The sequence below is a fragment of the Oxyura jamaicensis genome, chromosome 2 (assembly GCF_011077185.1).
Source record: "Oxyura jamaicensis isolate SHBP4307 breed ruddy duck chromosome 2, BPBGC_Ojam_1.0, whole genome shotgun sequence".
In the NCBI taxonomy this organism is placed as follows: Eukaryota; Metazoa; Chordata; class Aves; order Anseriformes; family Anatidae; genus Oxyura; species Oxyura jamaicensis.
Window position 1 is genome coordinate 31216406 of NC_048894.1, and position 19175 is coordinate 31235580.

Here is a 19175-nt window from a genome sequence, read left to right on the forward strand (position 1 = left end):
TGGTTTGTCACTGCCAGGGTGCCAGACACTCTTAAATAATGCAGAAAACAAATTCACAGTTTTTAAATGTCATTTTTGAAATGACAGAACAATTATGTTTCTTCTCAAGTTGCAATAAATCACCCTGAAAATGATGGTCTAGTTAATCTGATGCAGGTTATCCAAGCCAGTTGTCTGGGTCTATCCAAAACGCATCAAAAAAAAAAGAAAAAAAGAAAAAAGAAAAAAAAAAAAAGTCTGGAATGCAAAAAGGTCCAAAACTTTCTTTATGCTCTCTTAGCTGTCACATTATTTTATGCACAACACTCCTAACTCAATGGCTGCCTGTTATACCACAAGATCAAAACAAAACACAAAATTAGTGCTCTCCAGTCTCTAGCCATGTCCTGTTTCTTTCAGTATGAGTTTCACCCTACACCAATGAAATCAACTGTGATGTGGAGGAGGCCTTAAGTTGGTGATTGATAAAGTACATTGCTCTACATCACAGTGCGGTTGGTATAACCCACTGAGTAATGAGCTGGTGAGGTGAGGAAAGCACAAGCGATGTAGTCAATTGCACAACAGGTGAAGATGAAGCTCCACAATTTTCTCTGGGCAGGATGAGGAGGGATTCTCTTTTATTCTCTATCCTAAAGTATTGCTGTGTAAACTTGAATGAGAAGAATAAATTAAAAATACATTTTGTAGCTGTGAATGCAGACATGCAGACTTCTTCCGTGACTACTGCCGTTGAAGAAATATATCTGCCTCCTTTGATTATCTTTATTACTTAAAGATAATTTACTTAATTTACCTCAGTGAAGGAATGAATGAGAAAGTAGCTTTGGAAATTAATTACTTCCTGCATCTTCTCTTTGTATATCTTAGTAGTGCTTGATACTCCTTAGTCTTAGTAGTCTTGATACTCCTGCAAATTTTTACCTTGAAAGTGAAGACCTAAGGTAGGTTTAAGGTAGGTTACTTACAACTAACTTTTGTTAAAAAAGCAAACTAAAAACTCGTGGTTTCCTTGTAACTCCTTATTTTATTATCTTTCAGAATTTGCTTCATTATGGTATATCACATTTACCATTGTCTTCGCATGATTATGATGTCTAACATCAGGAAAATAGCTCTTGATCTTTGTCTTTAACTTAGGTAGTTTGCTTTCCAACGTATTTAATAATCTGTTAATTTTTATGTCACAATTTAACTACTAATCAATATTTTACAGTCATTCCTATTGATTTCCCTGAATTTTATCATATATAACATTGACTTGAATAATTTCCCCAACATTTGCTTGAACTATACTTTCTGTGACTCTGTGGCAATGCCTGTAGGTCATACTCACAGGGAGTCTCAAGAGCTGCATTTCCCACTCCTTTGGACTATCAATTTCATAAATGACTTTGGAAAGCCCCATTTCTGTATTTTGATAGCAAGGTATTTTTGGTATGCTCCATTTTTGTATTTTGATAGCAAGGTATTTTTGGTATGTTTATGCCCTTGGGAAATGTAGCATACTGTGTTATGATGATACTGTCTACCAGTTCTAGTTATAATTTTTCAATGCTTATATGTTATCTCATATTCTATCATTATTATATTATATATTACATACTATATACTATATAGTATATATAGTATATATATGATATATATATCATAAATTATATATTTATTATATATTATATACTATATATTATATACTATATATTATATATTATAGTGGTACATTCATCAAAGCTTTCATGGAATAGTTCTGACACAGAGATGTAAAGTCCGTGTGAGTTTTCATAGAAAATTTTAACGCAGCCCAATTGTAAGCTGAGCAAAGTGAAGACTACAAGGAAGTTGAAAAGTCAGCAGTAATATTTTCATTATTTCTTTTCTTACTGTAATTAATATTATTGTTTATTATTATTATTAATTATAAAATTAATCTTAAAAGATCAGTAATAGAAGTTTTTCATATGAAGTGAAATTTTAATTTGTTCCTCATTATATGAATGCTTTATCCTGAATTGTTGCTTTGTATTTTCATGGCAATGGCTGTGGTAGAAACAATTCCTTAAATATGAACAGTATAAAGCAATGAGCTTCTAGAAGACAATGCAGATGATGAACAGTATTAGAAGACAAGGAAAAATGTAATCTCTTGCATTAGTGAGATGGAGATTAACTAGCAAAGTGCTAACAAGAAATCTCTGAAAAACAGTGTTACCTTACTCTGGAAGTTCAATGTGCAGTCAGTTGTGCCTCTCCCCAGCTAACAGCATTATTTCCTACCACAAAAAAAAAAAAGCCAAAAAAAAAGCCAAAAAAAACTTGTTTGAAGCTTTTAATAACTTACTGTGCTTCATTCTTCTTCAGTTCAGAGAACAGGATGTGCAAGAGAAGCTTAACAAACCACTACCTGTATCAACCAAACTACTTTTACCACAACAGGACCTAAATCTTTTTTCAGAGATGAATAAGGTGTAGATATGTCTAAAAATGTCTAGACGGGACTTCCTTTTCAGTACTTGGCAGTATTTTGATACAAAGCAACATTCTGATAGCTTTTAAATTTCATATTTCAAAAAAGGAAGGATGGTTTTAATAAAATAGATCTCTAATAAAAGAGATCTTTAATAAAAGAGATAAAGTTTAAGCTGATGTGTTAAAGCAATCAATTACTGGCAGTCCAGTGACATCTTTTCACAGATGGAGGTGCTCCATGGTACTGTAGCTAGTTTAGGTCCTTGTATACAGGGGTGAACCACTGTAAGGCATCTGCCAAAGGAAATCCCTTCTGAGGGACAGATTTCAACTTAATGAAAACCCCTTGAATTAAGACAGAGTGGGAAAGAGACTTTGGAAATAGGCAATGAAGATTTCTGCTTTTGGGGTTCTTCAGCTAATGTGAAGCCTATGTTGGCATTACAGAGATTATAGATTTGAGTAGGCAATATATATTTTATTCATGGACTCCCTCAGTTGTGTTAGAGGCTATAGATAGGAAAAGAGTATTCCTTCCTTTATAACCATCTCACTGGTGAACTTTGCAGAGGAACCAAATTATCTCAGTTTTGCAGAAACTAAAATTAATGAATAAGCACAGGTTATGTAATACAAACCCATTCCTGCCAGATTGGTTTCTATCATGTACTACAGCATGATTTCCTATCTCTAAATCACATGTTTCAGAAACTGATAATTTATTCTTTTTTTTTAAAAAAAAGTTGTATTTTGTACATGGCCATTTGCAAGGTCTCTCGCTTACATTTTCTTTAAATTCCTGACTAAAAAACAGAAATCAATAACCTCATCCAAAGTTTTCATTGTCTTGGAGAGCCTTTCCACTGACTTCAGAAGGTTCTGCCTTTGGCCATGAAGAAACAATGTCTATTGATACTTACCTCTATTTGCTTGGAATGTTGGCAAGACATAACTGTAGATCTTGTGCAGCTCTGGCCACAGTGGTCAATTAAAACAATCAAATTAAATAATCCAGTACAGCTATATTTCTCTCATGATTTCTATCCTTTCAGTGATTGCCTATGTACCTGAAGTAATTCTTACTATGAAATGCTGTTTTATGAATGCAGTCTGTTCTTTCTTTCCTTCTGAGACTGACATGTACAGAAAATTTCAATAATCATGAAGTCTGGCTCTTGACGGGTAATGTGACCCAAGCAGCTGCCCTTTAAGTAAGAAGTTGTGATTGAAAAGGCATCTTCTTGAAACAAGTAATTGAAACTATCTGGCCTTATTCTAGACATTCATGGTAATGTACTGGATTGTTATAGGAAACATGAAGGGATGACAGAAAACATTTTCAGATGTGGTCATGGACCTCTGAAAGTCTTTAGAGAAAAACAGAGTTCATAGAGTTCCTGCATATGGAAAACAAACTTTTTTTTTTTTTTTTTTTTTTCTTTTTTTTTTTTTTTTTTCACATACTTCTGTAAAAACAGAAAGTATAGTGCATTTTTTGACTTTTTCAAGCCATGTGGCAATATTTGGGAAACATAATGCTACAATATTGGATAACCATGGAAAATTCTAGTTTACACTGGGATGCTATGCATAGCCATTAAGGCTCAAGATCTCTACGTCTTAATCTCCAATACTTACCTTAAGAGGTGACAGAGACCTTGTGCCAACAAGTAAGTCCATGTTAGTTTGGATGGAGTATTATTTTACCTCACAATAATGTAAGGATTTTTAGAGAAGGAGTGCAAAAGAGGAGAAGGGCTGAAAGAGTGACAGATGGAAGGGATGAAGAATGCAATAGAGAGGAATTAGCTGTGTAATTGACCTGACAATTTGTTAGTAAAACTAAGGATGAATGCAAATGGGGAACATATATATGGTGTATAACAATACTCGGAAGAAAGACACACATAAGATTTGTTTTGTCTCTGACAGTTATTTGAGCTTCTGTGTACAGTTTGTGTCTACATAATCCTAGAAGCTAGTGCAGTTGGAATAGTCTATGCAGGTCATAGCTTGTAAGGCAGTGGTGCACCTGATATTATGTACAGTCACTTTTGACCTTCCAATGTGAATAACCAGGTAGCCGTTTCTAACTTGGTTGACCAATGTCAAGGTATAGGGCTATAACTCCTCAGCGCTTACAGTAAGACCAGACCTACCCTGCTAAGTGAATTTAGAAACACTGCAGATTGGAAGAGTGACACCTTAAATGCAGCAGAGAATCTTCCTCTTCTGCATGACCTAGTTTGTTTGGGCATAATGCTTCAGATCACCACAGTCTCCCAACACTTAGCTCTGTTCAGGAGCTCTGTTACTGAGGCCTGACAGCAGAGAGCTCAGCATATGTGTTTGGCCAATATGCATCAGTAGTTAGCAAAACAAATAGGATGCTTGAATGTAGTAAATTATGGCTAGGAAGTGGAAGAGAAAGTGTTATGGACTCAAGCAACATCAGTCCATGTGTTGACATGTAGTAAATATCAGGACTCAAAGATTTTGCTAATTAAAACACATTTGGAGGGGAAAAAAGAAACTGTTACTCCAGAGTTTAGTAATGCTAAACACAATGCTGGAGAATGTTCTTGGGGGGATGGCAGTGTAGTGGAAACTATGTGTAACTCTTTACAAGAATCCGAAAGAAGGGAAAATGATGTCATTTATGCATTTATTTAGATGTCTTCCTAGTGTTATTAATTTTTAGTGGCTGGCATAGAATAAGAAGAGATCTGTATGTTTGAAACATCTTTTGCGTATGAACTCATATTTTAGCTGGAGCTCCGAAATAGTAGTGCAACATAAATGATAGTAAAAACAAATTTGTGGTGGATTGACTTTAACCAGTAGTACCGTTTCCCTTAAGCAGTAGTTAACCAGACTGTTAACTACTCTGAATTAATAGACAAAATAGCAACACAATTTTTTGTATGCTTTTCTATATATTGTAAGTTATGCCTGTAAGTTATAGCATAAATTATTACTTATTATACATTTATATAAGAAGAGTCTTCCTCCTGCCAGTTTCCCTGTCAGATACCTGTCTTTTCTTAAATATACAGAAGAATGTTAAAATGTCTCCACTGTTGGACATTTAAAAAAGAAAAGACAACAGCAGGGGCCAGGGGTATTTTTTCAGTTTTCAAAACATAGTGTCATCAATACATCATGAAGTGGTGGCTGTATTTTTTTCTTCCCTCCATCCTCACAAAGCTGAGTCAAAATTTGTAGGTTTATCTGCATTTACCTCAAGTATTTTATCTCCAGTTTTTAAAGTCCTTGTTCTTCCTGCTGTGCTGTCTTCCAAAATTTGTTTGATAAAGATCTTTTAAAATTCCTCTTTATTCTTCAGACACTTTATTACAGTTTGTCGACCAAAAATACTAGTTCCAGGAGACACGTGTGAGTCTCTATAGATCTCAAGATCTAAACATTGAAAAAATACACACAGAATTTTAACACCTTAAAACATTTTTTTTTAAGCTATTAAATGCAAATCATTAAATAAATGTAAGCTATTGGACATTCAAAACTATTTAAAAGAGTAAAAGCATGAGGACAGAAGCCTGAGAATACTCTCAGCAGAGGTAGCTTTTTACTCTCAGTAGTCCCTACCCCACAAAAAGAAAAAAAATTGTTGCCAGCAGTCAGACACCTACCTAGCTGCTCACTCATTCCACCTCCTCAGTAGTAGAATGAATTAATGTTAGGATGAAAATCTTGTGGGTTGAGATGAAGACATGGAGATCATTTAGAAGTTATCATCATGGACAAAACAGTCTTGAATTGGGGAAAATTAATTTATTGCCAGATAAAATAGATTTAGATAGTGAATGATAATAATTTAAAAAAAATAATAAAATAAAATAATGCAATTATGCCTTCCTCCAGTCCGTCTCACCCTCTCCCACCCCACCCCTTTTTTTTTCCACAGAAGCTCAACAAGGTGATCTTCCAGGCACTACTGTTGAAGATGGGAATTTGCTTTGAGCATTTAAATGTTTCTCAAAAAAGAGAATGGACAGATGTAAGAACCATGAATGAGAACTCTGCAGACTGTTATGTAGACCACACGTGGTCCCCATGTACCTGCAACTGACCAAGAAACAGCTGATGGTTTCTGTTGCTGTTCAGTTGTATTATTTGTTTGAAATTTATCAGTTCTGTCAACATATTTTAAGACTTTCTGAAAGTTTTTCTCAGATTTCATACAGTATCATATCTGTATTTCTTGAATCAGTTTGTATGCAACATAAAAAAAGACAAAGGAGAAAGAAGTTACTTGCTAAGGCAAGAAAGAAAGAGTACTGGCCAAGCTACCCATTCCAGGGCTAATTCATCCCTTCCTTCTAGCAGGCATAGTGTTCTAGGTGTGCCAATTCCCTTGCATGACCACTGTGATGCCTTTTTGTACCTTTCTCCCTCTTATGCTGCTTTGCATATTTTTTTTCCAGTGAAAAAGAAAGAAATTAAGTTTTAGTGTTTGTGGGATGAGCGACATGAAAAACATTTTATTTATTTATTTCCAGCTTGCTCCACCAAGGAAAGAGAAGTAGATAAATGAAAACAAATGGCCCCATTAGAATTTCACTGTTGTTAAAAAGCTATTTTTCATTAAAAAAAAAAATAATTTCACTGAAAAAAAATTAAGCATCTGTAATTGTGCTTTTGTTGATTCAGAGCCTGCTGAAGCCAACTGGGAGCTTTCCCACTGATTTCACTGATTTTGGATGGGGTCCCTTATGAACTAACGATGTGTTGTTGATTTGATGTTTGTTATAAGGGAAGCCAGAACTTTCTGAAACTTTTCCTCAGACTCATTATCCTCTGCTCAATTTTGTTTCTGTATTTCTTTGATGAATGAATGTATGGCATCAAAAGGAACAAGGGAGAGACGAGTATGAGTTTACATTTCTCTTTCCCAGAACTTGCATGGTAACTTCATTTGTTGTCTGTTGTTTTAATGTATAGCAGGCCCGTGTTCATGTTGTTTTCAAGATGGAAGTAGAGATTTTCATTATTCTATAGGAAGCATTTTCACGGCAAGGTCCTTTGAACATTTTCCATTCCAGACTAATGGAGAATAAAAAAAAAGCCATGGGATACCATTAGAAAAACTGATTTCATAACATTTTAAAAAGCAGCCTGTCTTCTTTTTAATCAATTTTCTAGGATCCTGCTGAGGACCCCTCCTGACAGTTTGTCATCTTGTCAAAAATAAATTTTCTTTTGCCTTTGCTCTGATGGAGGTGGGGCCTTTTTTACAGATGGCTTGGTAAAGTGAGTAGAAACTCAGAAAGAGGGATAATTATTCATAAATGACATTTCCCATTTCTGTGGTTTTTCTTGAACAGGAAAGATACTCTAATGTTTGGTTCTAATGAGAGGAAAGGATTTATTGTGTCTCTGTCTTATCTCCTGGGAGTGTAAATGCTTTACTTTCAACTCTTCAAGTAGTTTTGATTTTTATTTAATTTTTTAAATCCCAAATGCATTTTACTTTCTTTTGGCACTTAACTCCAATCATTATCCAGAATCCTGGCTACATAAAGACAAAATTTTAGATAACTGGACAGCTACTTAGCTGTTTAACATAAGCTTTTCACAATAACTCGCAGAAGTACATCATTTTAATGATATCATTTCTGAAGGTTAATCTGTATGGGGTGTGAAGCATTAGGTCACACTGTATGTTTGTTTTCAAGTCCAGGAGGTGTGTGGGACGAAGTGTTCCCTTCTGGTGCTGAATAAAGCAGATATGCAGTCATGGCAAGATGGCCAGCATGAGTCACAGGTGGGAAACCGTTGTGGTACTGAAGAACTTGGCTGTAGCCACTGTCAGCATTACCTCCATTTGAGGATACTTCCCCTTCCCACAATGTATTGTTCATTTCTGACTCACCCTCACTCAGATAAACCTGGGAGTCACCTGGGAGTCTGTAGAGCTACAAAGAATACATTTTTTACATACTTACAGCTCACAGGTTTTAGAGCAGCTGTTTTCTCCCTCAAAATGTAGAAGTACCAAACTGTAGAAGAGGGAAGTACATAAATTAAGTAAGGTTGAAACTTCTGGGCTGTAATTGCGCAGCACATTGACTAAGCACATTGACTTTACCTGCTCTAGGGAACCTGCAGGGGGGTTGGACCCGATGATATCTTGAGGTCCCTTCCAACCCCTACAATTCTGTGATTCTGTGATTCTGTAAGGGCATGTGGCATTTGGGGAAGCCAGGGGGGTCTTTTCAGGCTGAGCAGCTTCTCTGTAAGTTCTCAGTCAGAGGACTGGACCTCATCTTTTGCTCCAGTGAAAATCCTAGCTTTCTTCTTAAAACATATTATCCACTAATAGGTTGAGAATGGTCTAAGACCCGATGAGGATTAATAGTTTCCAGTAGTAGGAACTAGGGAGCTGTATACAGCTGTTATTAAAAGGTGAATTTAATAGAATAACAACCTCCTTCTTTGTCTTTCATTTAAAGGAAATGTTGTGTTAAACATTAAATGGCTCAATGACAGCTACACAAAGGGGACTTTCTGTACTCTCTGTTGCACAAGGAACTCAGGGATGTTATGTGAAAACCCTTGCCTACCTAGCAGACCTAGTAGAGTCTTGGGAGTTTCCAGGAACTAGTTTGAAAATTATAGGCAGCATTGGTAAAGTCCACTTATGAACTGTGGGAAAATCGCTGCAGTCCTGTGTATCTTAAACCCTTTGACAGAAAACCACAGGGGCATCATTATTGCAAATTTTGAAGAACTCAAGCAGCACAAAAGAGAAATAGCCACTTCTCCATTACAAGACCATGATTCATGTAACATTTCTTTTCTTCCTCCTCTTTTATCATCCCAAAGTTTTTTAAGGGCTATTGTTGCTTTATTAAAAACAGCTCAGCTCCATTTTGCTATGTCCACTACTCTGTGGATTTATTTTTATCTGATTGCTGAACTCAAGATGCCCAAAGTGTTCTGTTATCCTCCATAGGGCTTATGTGGCATGGTTTTGGTAGTGGGGGTCTGCAGTAGTGGCCTCTGTGAGGAAGAATCCAAAAGCTACCCCATGTTAGATAAGAGCCAGTTTTAGCCAGCTCCAAAGGGGACCCACCACTGCCAGAGTCGAGCCAATAAGCAGTGTTTTTTGCAACTCTGTGAGAGCAGACTTAAGAAAGTGAAAAGAAAATGAACGAGAAACAGCCCTGCAGACACCAAGGTAAGTGCAGCAAGAGGGCAGGAGATGCTCCAGGCACAGAGCAACAGTTCCCCTGTGGCCTGTGGAGAGGCCCCTGGTGGAGCAGGCTGTCCCCCTGCAGCCCATGGGTCCCACATGGAGCAGATCTCCACGCTGCAGCCCGTGGAGGAGCCCCCGGTGGAGCAGGTGGATGTGGCCTGGAGGAGGCTGTGGCCCATGGAGAGCCCCCGCAGGAGCAGGCCCCGGGCCGGAGCTGCAGCCCGTGGAGAGGAGCCCACGCAGGAGCAGGGGGTCTGGGGGGAGCTGCCGCCTGCCCATGGGGGACCCGTGCTGGAGCAGTTTGCTCCTGGGGGATGGACCCCGTGGTACGGAGCCGTGTGGGAGCAGTTCTTGAAGAGCTGCTGTCTGTGGGCAGCCCCCACAGGCTCAGTTCGGGAAGGACGGCATCCCGTGGGAGGGAACCCATGTGGAGCAGGGGCAGAGAGGGACCGTGAAGGAGTGGTGGAGATGAAGTGTTAGGGACAGACTGCAGCCCCCACTCCCCGTTTCTCTGCACCACTCAGGGGGAGGAAGTAGGAAAGGCTGTATGAGAAAGAAGGTGTTTTTAGTTTGTTTTTAGTTTCTCGTCACTCTAGGTTGTTATTGATAGGCAATAATTTATATTAATCTCCCTATTCTGAGTCTGTTTTGCCCATGATGGTAATCGTTGAGTGCTCTCCTTGTCCTTATCTCAACCCTTGAGCCTTTTCCTTCATATTTTCTCCTCCTTTCATGAGTTTAGCTTCCCAGCTGAACATCTCCTCTTTTAAAATATTTTTTTTTCCTACATAAAGTGCATGTAGGCTTCAACTTGTATAATATGTTCCTTCTCAGTGAAAGAAAATGTCTACATGGTGCTTTACTAAATATGCCATCTTATATTTGGCAAAAACATATCAAAACTGTTTTCAAGGAAGAGGATATGGCTGAAAAAATAGAGTCAGAGAGTCATGTTACATTATCTCTGTGAGAAAGAGAATTTTCATCACTTTTACAAAGCCAGCTTCCTACAGCATGTGTGATCAGCACCTGCCAAGCACATGGAGAATGTATGAAGGGGGAGTTTTTTCAGTGTTTAGAGAATAAGCTGCTCATAAAAGGAAGCACAACAACAATGTACTTACTCAAGAAATAGGCATAGCAAAGGCAAAAACAGTGCAAAGGTTCCTAGACCTCCTGTGCACTTATTCCATGATGAATGCTCTTCCCTGCTAATGCAGAGAGAGATGAGCTTTGCTTCAGTGCTTACTTCAGCTCTGTCCCCTCACCTCTCCCTGCCAACCAAATAGCTGACTCTCACATTCCCTGGTTCTATGGAAATTCCTCGGTGAGAAGCTGGACTGCACCCAAAGGAATATTTTAGGAATATTCACTCTTTTCACAAGGTGATTTCTGCCCTTAGCACGAGTGAGACTATGCATTAAGCTCATTAACATGGATGCTGTAGACAGCAAAGCTCGACCACAGCTTTGCTGCTGGTAGTCTTGGAGAGAGCTCCTACCACTAGCAGCCTGCCTAGGGTACCCTGTAACTTTCCCAGTTAACATTCAAGTTTGTGCACAGCAAGTTAACACTGAGTAAAAGATGTAGCCAGCAGAGGGCAACGAAGGTTAGTTTTAGGAGCAATTGCATAAAACTGTCCCAAAGTGGTCAAAAATGTAGGACAAAAAGGTCAAACAAAAGCATGTTGTGAAGTATTGCTATACATCTATTTCTATTAATTACTATGAGACCTAAACAAACCCTTGTAATCATGTGAGCTATAAACCTCCTTTTTAACAGTCATATTAAACAATGTAGTTCCTTATTTATGACAATATAGTTAATAGTCTTTTCAACAGGGGGAAAAAATAATAAAAAATGATACTGTCCTAAAATAGGACAAAGAGCTTAAGCCAATAGCCAATAAAAGTGTAGCTCTTCATATAAATCCTGTTTTATTGGTCTGTTCTGGAGAGCAGTTGTTTTGTTTAACTTGATAAACAGGTCATTTTTTCCCAAGACAATTAGGTGCCTGAAAGAAAAAAAGAGGGAGAGTTGGGAAAGTCAGTTCTTGCTCAGCTCAGAGAAGAAAAGCTGCTTCTTTCAGTCAGATGCAAAGCTCTTTATCACAGATACTATCCAACATGCTGGAAATAATGTGAACTTACAGTAGAGAACAATTTTTTTTTTTTTTTTTTTTTAACTTGGTTGACATCTGCTAGGGACATAACTTATATCCAGGCACTTGGGCAAGCAGTTGGTGCCAAGAGAGTGCAACATGCAAGTGTTTATCACCTCTAACAATTGGGGCAACATATTTTTTTTTTTTTTTTTTTTTTTTTTTTTTTTTTTCAGACTAATTGCAGCTCTGGGTGCCAAATATTTTAAAGCTGATCTTTTGGCATTGCTCTGTTAACCAACGAACAGCTTAATAGCAGGAAATGCCTGGAGTGTTCGTGGGAAATAGTATTTATTTGTTATGTAGAAGACCCTGAAGGAGCCCTTCAGCACTGGGACCCTGTTGCAACTCTGCTATGCCGTACAGGAAGGCTCCTCTGCACAGTAGACCTGGGTTTTACTGCTATATGTGTTATGTCTGCTCAGTGATCTGGGGTATGTCACTTGATTTTTTTCTACTGAATTTCCCATCTTGAAACAGTATTAGTAATTCCTCTATTCAATGTGCTATCAGAACTATAGCTGCAAATGACTATATAAAAACTAGGTTGTGTTTTGATAGGGGATAGGAGAGAAGAAGAAATATCTATTTCATGAATGTTATTAGCCCAAGAGAAAAATGCTGGGCTATTTGACTGAAATGAATAGACCACTGCCCTCCCAAAATTTCAGCAGAAAGCTGGCAGCTGTAACTGACTACTCCTGACAGTCCTATCTGACTACTCAGAGTAACAGAGCCTGGCAAGGAAACTATGAGACCTCATGCAAGAAAGAAAATACTCCTTCCAAAGAGGGGAAAAAAAAAAAAAAAAAAAAAAAAAAAAAAGGAAAGCAATTCTGTGCAATGATGGCACAGCCTTGAAGAGCTCAGGAGAAGGAAGAGCAAAGTCCCAGAGGAAGCAGAACCTCATACACCCAGAAGAGCTTCCCAGGACAGGAGCAATTGGCTGGTGGTAAGTGCCCTGATGTTCCTGGCTATCAGCAGTAATGATCATTATAGCTAAAGCTCTCAGCGCCTGTGTGTACTTAATTCAGAAAGAATACAGGAGATATTACACTGTGTCAGACCCAATAAGGAGACATTAATACGTACCTGTTTGCGCATGAGGCAGCTGTTGCTTCTGAGCTTTTATGATGTCTCATCAGCTAACAGCGAGGAGCCCAGCTGGCGCCAGCTCAGATGTGAAGTGGGACCTACCTGGAGAGAAGGCAAATATTTGACTTGGTGCTGATGAGCTAGATTTCAGTCATGGCACTCTGCTCCCTGTCAAGTGAATTGTTGCAGAGGTAGCGGGTGTGCTTGAACCCTGATGAGTCCCTTTTAATTACTGCTGACTTTTGTCTTTTTCACTGGTCTGTCTCACACTGAGCCCCAGGCATCCCAAAATGGAGAGCTATCAGAGGCAGCAGCAGGTTGTGAGTAAAGGGGCTTCATTAGAGTTCAGAGTGGTACACAAGGTGGGGTGACAATCACCTGGAACTTGGACTTTGTGCTCATGATGGATACATTAAGTGAAATTATTGAGCACGAGAGCTGTAGACAATTCCCAATGAAATTATATTCATAGGCTTTAATATTTTATATATATACATACTTATATACATATATATTTTGAGGCTAAGGGGGTCATTACTTCAGTCCTTCAGTCTCCTATGTCTCACCCATATGACACAGGGAACTGAAATGAAGATATAGAAAAAATAAAGCATGTTTGCTTTTGTTTTACAGACCATAATAAAGCATTCACATGAGCACAAGTAAAGTGTAATCACAGAGTGGCTCTGCTCTGAGCTCTTTGACTGCTGCCTTGAGAGGCAAGAGAAGCTGTTCCCAGGGGGATAACGTCCTGGGGAGGGGAACACAGAAGGGTGACAGTCCATCCCCTGTCATGGGAACTTGCTGGGTTTTCTTTTTTCATAAATGCAGGCTTCCAGGTGTGCAGTGGAGGGCAGCCTGCTTATGCTTCCCCTCTCCTTCTTCTCTCCCGAGTCATCAGGGCCAGCTGAGGATTTGATAAACATAAGGTTGCTCCAGTTTAGCTGCTGCTCAGTGTTTTAACGGAGTCAAGGCACTGTAATGCAGCAGTACTTCTGCCTGCCTGATGTACTCCGCCAGCATAGATTAAATGAAATAAGTGAGCATGAGAGTTGTAGGCAAGTCCCAAATAAATTACATTCAGAGAGTTTAAATATTTTATTCATTTTATTTTTTGAGGCTAAAGGGGTTGGTAATTCAGTCTCCTATGTCCCATCCACAACAGAGACTTTCTCTCAGCTACTCCTACCCTTTGAGGACAGATAGTAAACCTTAAGGAAAATGTCAACATCCATTGATATCCACTCAGACAGGCAAAATAAAAATCCCTAACTCCTTGCCCTCCTTGCCCTTTAAGTTAATCATCAGGGGATTTTCTTTACTTTCCTATCTTGAGCCGTAGCAAGAAGAGGATAATGCTGAAATATTTTTTTTCCTCCTTTTTTTTTTTTTTTTCTTTTTTCTTTTTTCCCCAGAGGTGTTCACACATTAGAGCAAAGTTGAAAGCACTAATCAGGGAATAGGCAACCTTCCTTAGTGTTCCTCCCCTCACAACCATTTCTTCAGTGGCCAGAATTATTAGCTGTTTGGGGAGTGGAGGGGAAAGGCAACTCCAAGATAGTCTCTTCCTAACCAGGGGAATGGGCATTGGCCCCCCAGGAGCCTCCCAGGAGGACACAAGTGAGGTGGAAGGCAACTGAGCCCCATACAGATGCACTGTGGAAGCGTGTGAGCATGACAATGCCCTGATAAACCTCTGTGGCTGATCACCGGACATCATCTTTGAGCTGCATACAGATCAGGCATCGTGGCTGGTGGTCCCTATGATGAACATTTCATTAGAGATCCTATTATAGTTAAATGATGAAGAAAAACTTGAAAGCCTATCAATTTATGAGAAAAGTGAAATTGTTGAAGGCACTGGGAAATACACTTGGAAGAAAGAAAAATTTTGATGTTTTCAAGAAAAGCAAGATTTAGTTTCAAAACTTGTGAGAGAATCACAAATGCTTGAGGTAGGCAGTCCTATTATTAAATGTGGAGAGTAATCTCTAGTGCCCTTTTACATCCAATGAAAAAGTCTTATGGTTAGCACTTGCATTCTCTGAAATATCTAATATTAGGATTCTTTGCTCGTAAGATCAGAGTTATGCATTTTAAACAGAGGAGCAGAAAATAACAGAATCAATAATAGAATATCACAAATGAAATAATTTTTTGATTCTTTTTGTATTCAAAGACTTGAAAGTGAAAGCTTAATTTACTTTGTATTTTCTGCCACTGCAGCTACAGTTAATGACATTTAATTTAATAGAATAATGAAAAGACAAAAGAACAGTTGATCAGAGAGGTGAATGAAGTTTTTGAGTTTTATATAATAGGGATATGGGAAGCTGACAGTGGTGAAGAAAAACATCTTAAGGGAACAGATTTGTGTAACTTTTAGAATGTTTTACATCTTAAAGAGTAAATGCTTGCTGCTGTACAGGAATCAGCTACAACATTGTTACAGCTTTCAACATGGAAGCTGTGCAGTTTGTGACTGGAGAAAGCAAAACACAGAAGAGAAAAAATATTTTGTAACCTCCCTACAGTATAGAAGCAGAAAGTGAATTAGGGTTTTCTAAGTCTGGAAATATTAATAATCAAACAATATCAGTTTATTTCCAGGTAGTCAGAATTAGGTCATTTTTTTTTTTTTTTTTTTAAAAAAAAGCCTGTTATCTGATAGATAAGCTAGCAATGCATGCATTCTTAAAAATGAAACTGCCTGCTCTCAGTATAGGCTTATTATGTCTTATAATGTATCTTTACATTGAGGACTTCTGTGTTTTTAACAGTGAGTTGTAATATGCCTTTGCAGCTATGAGATGTTTCCCGCCTTCCGACCAAAAAGTCAAAAATAGACTGGAAATTTCCATTTTGATAAGAAAGCCTTAAAACAAAAAATGGCATGGGTGTGGTAATGCACAATATATGTTGACATCACAGGCTCTCAGCCAGGTCTGTTCTGAGCTGATCCTACCTTCTCTCCTTTCTGCTTTCTCCTTTCCCATCTTTTCCTTCTTTTCCATTCTTCATTGCTCCAACCCTATGATGGCCAGATATGAAATGCTGCCAGTCAGGATTCCCAAGCTTCAAAGGGATCTCTCATCAGCTGAGACAAAGCTTCTTTTGTGTAGCTCTTGGAGAGCGGCTCTGGCTGCTTCTGCGCAGTTAGGGAAATTTAGTGTTTCTCTTCCCTCCAGCCTCTTGCTGCACCATCTGGATGTTGCAGGGATGATTTTTGTGTTTTCCCCAAGGTTTCAGGTGAAGTATGATTGCAGTCAGTGTGATGTTCTGCAGGGACATATCATTCTACATGAATGGATGCAAACCAGTCTCTGTCTTTTTTCCTCTTTTTTTTTTTGTTTTTTTTTTTTTTTTTTTTTTTTTCTGGTGAGGAAATCTCTCCCTGTAAGGTATATGTTTTAGCCTTGTGTTTTGCCAGCTCAGAACAGCTTTAAACTGCAGGAAATAGGCAGTGCTGGAAATTCATTACCAAATGGAGTTCATGGATACAGTAACAGAAAGCTGTGAAAAAGAAAAGTAATAGAATTAACACTAAAAACGTTTTGATACAATTGGATGAGGTTCTGAGGCTCAGGAAATACTACTGTGCTTTCTGAAAGGTGTCTTGGATTTTGCAGGATTTGTCAGCTTGATTTCACAGGCTTTGCTCTAATTTTCCATGTCCTGTTCTCCAAAAATGTGAGTGCAAACAATGTGCCAAGTGCAAGCACTGGGAAGAGTTCACCCTTCTCCTTTGAGGAAGTGATATTAAATGGGTGAGAAGTCAGGACAAGAAACAGCCACAGTGAGTCACATCTCTGATCTGTTTAACTTAGTATTCTATCAGCTAGGGTAGCTAGCAGGAAATATTTAGCAAGAATACCAAAAATAGGGCAAATACAGTAGTAGTCTTTCTGTAAGAGAATCCAAGAACTGGGAGAGAGGGATGAGGCTTCTGAAGTTCTCTTACCTATTTGCAATGCAGAATTTTAAATTGCCTATGATTTACTCTCATGTACAAAGATGGTGCTTATCAATGGCTTTGCAAAAGGAAAAACTTGCATTTAATTTCTCTTTGCTTCTGGCAGCTGAAGTTTAACATCACTGCTTTCCAGGACCAGAGGCTCCTCAAGGCAGATGTAGTGTCCTTCTGCACGTCAACAGCAGAGTGCTGGTTCCCCCCAGGGCTTTCACACACGTATTTTTCTCTGTTTCTTCCACTTCACAAATCCAGATCTTACCTCTGGCCAGTGGCTCAGGGCATCCATGCCTGTCTAGATCATGTGGCTCTTTTTTATTGTTGTTGTAAGCCTATGGGACTGGGACTGTAGGAGTGAAGTTAAAGGTTGACACAAATAGTCTTCTGTGCTGACTTAAAAAAATTCTGGTCTCAAATAAAGGTAGATATTCATTTTTTGCGAAAAGCACAACAAATTGGAAAAATTGCCTCCAGAGACTTTGTTCACTTTCTTTTGGAACTGAAGGACATGTGAGGGTAGCGGCCTAGTGACCACTTTATCTTCCCTGCTCGATGAGAAGGTATGTGGGCACGCGAAGTTTCATGCAACAGTTTCTTGGGTAAGCATTACATTTTTCACAGATGTTTCACGAGGGAATGCAACATGGGATCCACTTTCTATGATTCCAACTGAAGGAGAACCTAAAAAGGTGTGCTGTGAGTCACCTTTTAAAAATACTGTTAGAGAAAATGCTCCTGGAACATTTGAGTATTGAAAAATGTCATACTGAGCCTAATCAGCACGGCCTCTTTACACTTTGTGGTTAACAAAGGGCACACAAAGACACAGCTAAGGGCAGAGCTAGGGGATACAACAAGAAGAAGGTTTTGCTGACTTTGCATTATACAGTGGTTAGAGAATCGTGCAGTTCTGTGTCCTTCACTGGGCAAAACTCTAGCACACAACATCTTTTATTCAGCATTTAACAAAACCATTGCTGTGCCATGGCTGCATTTCTGGGTGATGCCAGTCTGACACTACCTTAGGGTAGAAATGCTCCAGGTATAACAGAAATGTACCTTGCAATAATGAGAAATCCTTTTACAAGCTAGAGAGTAAAGCACTCAGAACAGAAGAGCTGTTCTGGTGGCCCCAAGGTGATGTCTCCCACAGCAGACAGAGAGGTGAATGCACAACAGCAGCAGTATTTTACAATAATTTACGTGAAGAGTAACAGAATGACAGAACATGAAGCTACAGTGAAAACAGATGAGATTTCTTTTTTCTAGCGCTAATGACAGTGAAATGTTCCCACTAGGAATTTTATTGAAACTACATGTTTGGGGGAGGAAAGAAAAATCTGGTTTTATTCTTTCTTTCTTTTTCCTTTTTCCTTCATCATCTTTTAGGGGGCAGCTTCTCCCTAAAAGGTAAACTTGATTTAAAAATAGAGAATAGAAAAGGCATATTAATTTTCCTTATAATATGTCTCACTGTCCAAAATGACTGTAAGCTTTTCCCTATTGCTTTCTCTGACAGATTTATAGATGGATGGATGGCAAAACCAACTGCAGCATGCTACCTTTATAACGTAAAAGGGCCAAGGGCCATTTGAAAGGTGGCTAAGGTCACAACATGTAACGTGTTGCTCAGCAACACCTTGGAGCCAAGGAGTCTCTCATGCTGTGACTCAGCTCCTCCCAGGTATGTGCCTTGGCTGTCTCCCAGCTCTGCAGCGAGACCTGGGCATGCAGCAGCCCCAGCAAGCTGTGCCTGCTTTTCCCTGGGGAGCAAATGCAGGGGCGGTGGCTGTCACGTGCTGCCTGGACAACAGGGGATCCAGGACAGAGGGTGGGGATGGGGGCAAGAGATGCACAGGTTTAATTCTGTCATTGTCTGCAGCCTATAACAAAGTATAACAAAGGCTGAGACATACAAGTGTTTCCAAGCAAGTGGTGTCAGCACCTCCAGCGAGTACTCCTCCTCCCACCATCCCTTCTCTCAGAAAATATAAAGTGTTTGACAGGTAACAGATAACATTGCCAGGCAAGGGAGTTTCAAACGCTTACAAGACTTTCATTACTCAGACTAGAGTGGCTCACCAGAGCTGGCTGGGGACACCCCTCTATGGGCACCACAGCAAGGAGATGTGGATTAGCTGTAGGGCCCCAGCAGCCAGTACCCTCCTCTGCATTTGCAAATAGCCTGGGAGAAAGCAACCAAAAACCTTTGCTGCTTTTGCTTCCACTTTAAGGGGATGGAGTTGGAGGCTGGAGGCATA

General features: G+C 39.1%; 1 protein-coding gene across 1 annotated transcript in view; it reads right to left on the reverse strand.

Moving 5' to 3' along the window:
- Window positions 1–16172, reverse strand: part of AGR3 (anterior gradient 3, protein disulphide isomerase family member) — a 40214-nt gene extending 24042 nt beyond the window's left edge. Inside the window, exons 1-2 of the mRNA XM_035318496.1 lie at window positions 15910–16172; window positions 2210–2270 (exon numbers count right to left, since the gene is read on the reverse strand). The gene's annotated coding sequence lies outside the window, so the exon portion shown is untranslated. The remainder of the gene's footprint in view (window positions 1–2209; window positions 2271–15909) is intronic.
- Window positions 16173–19175: the final 3003 nt, after the last annotated feature.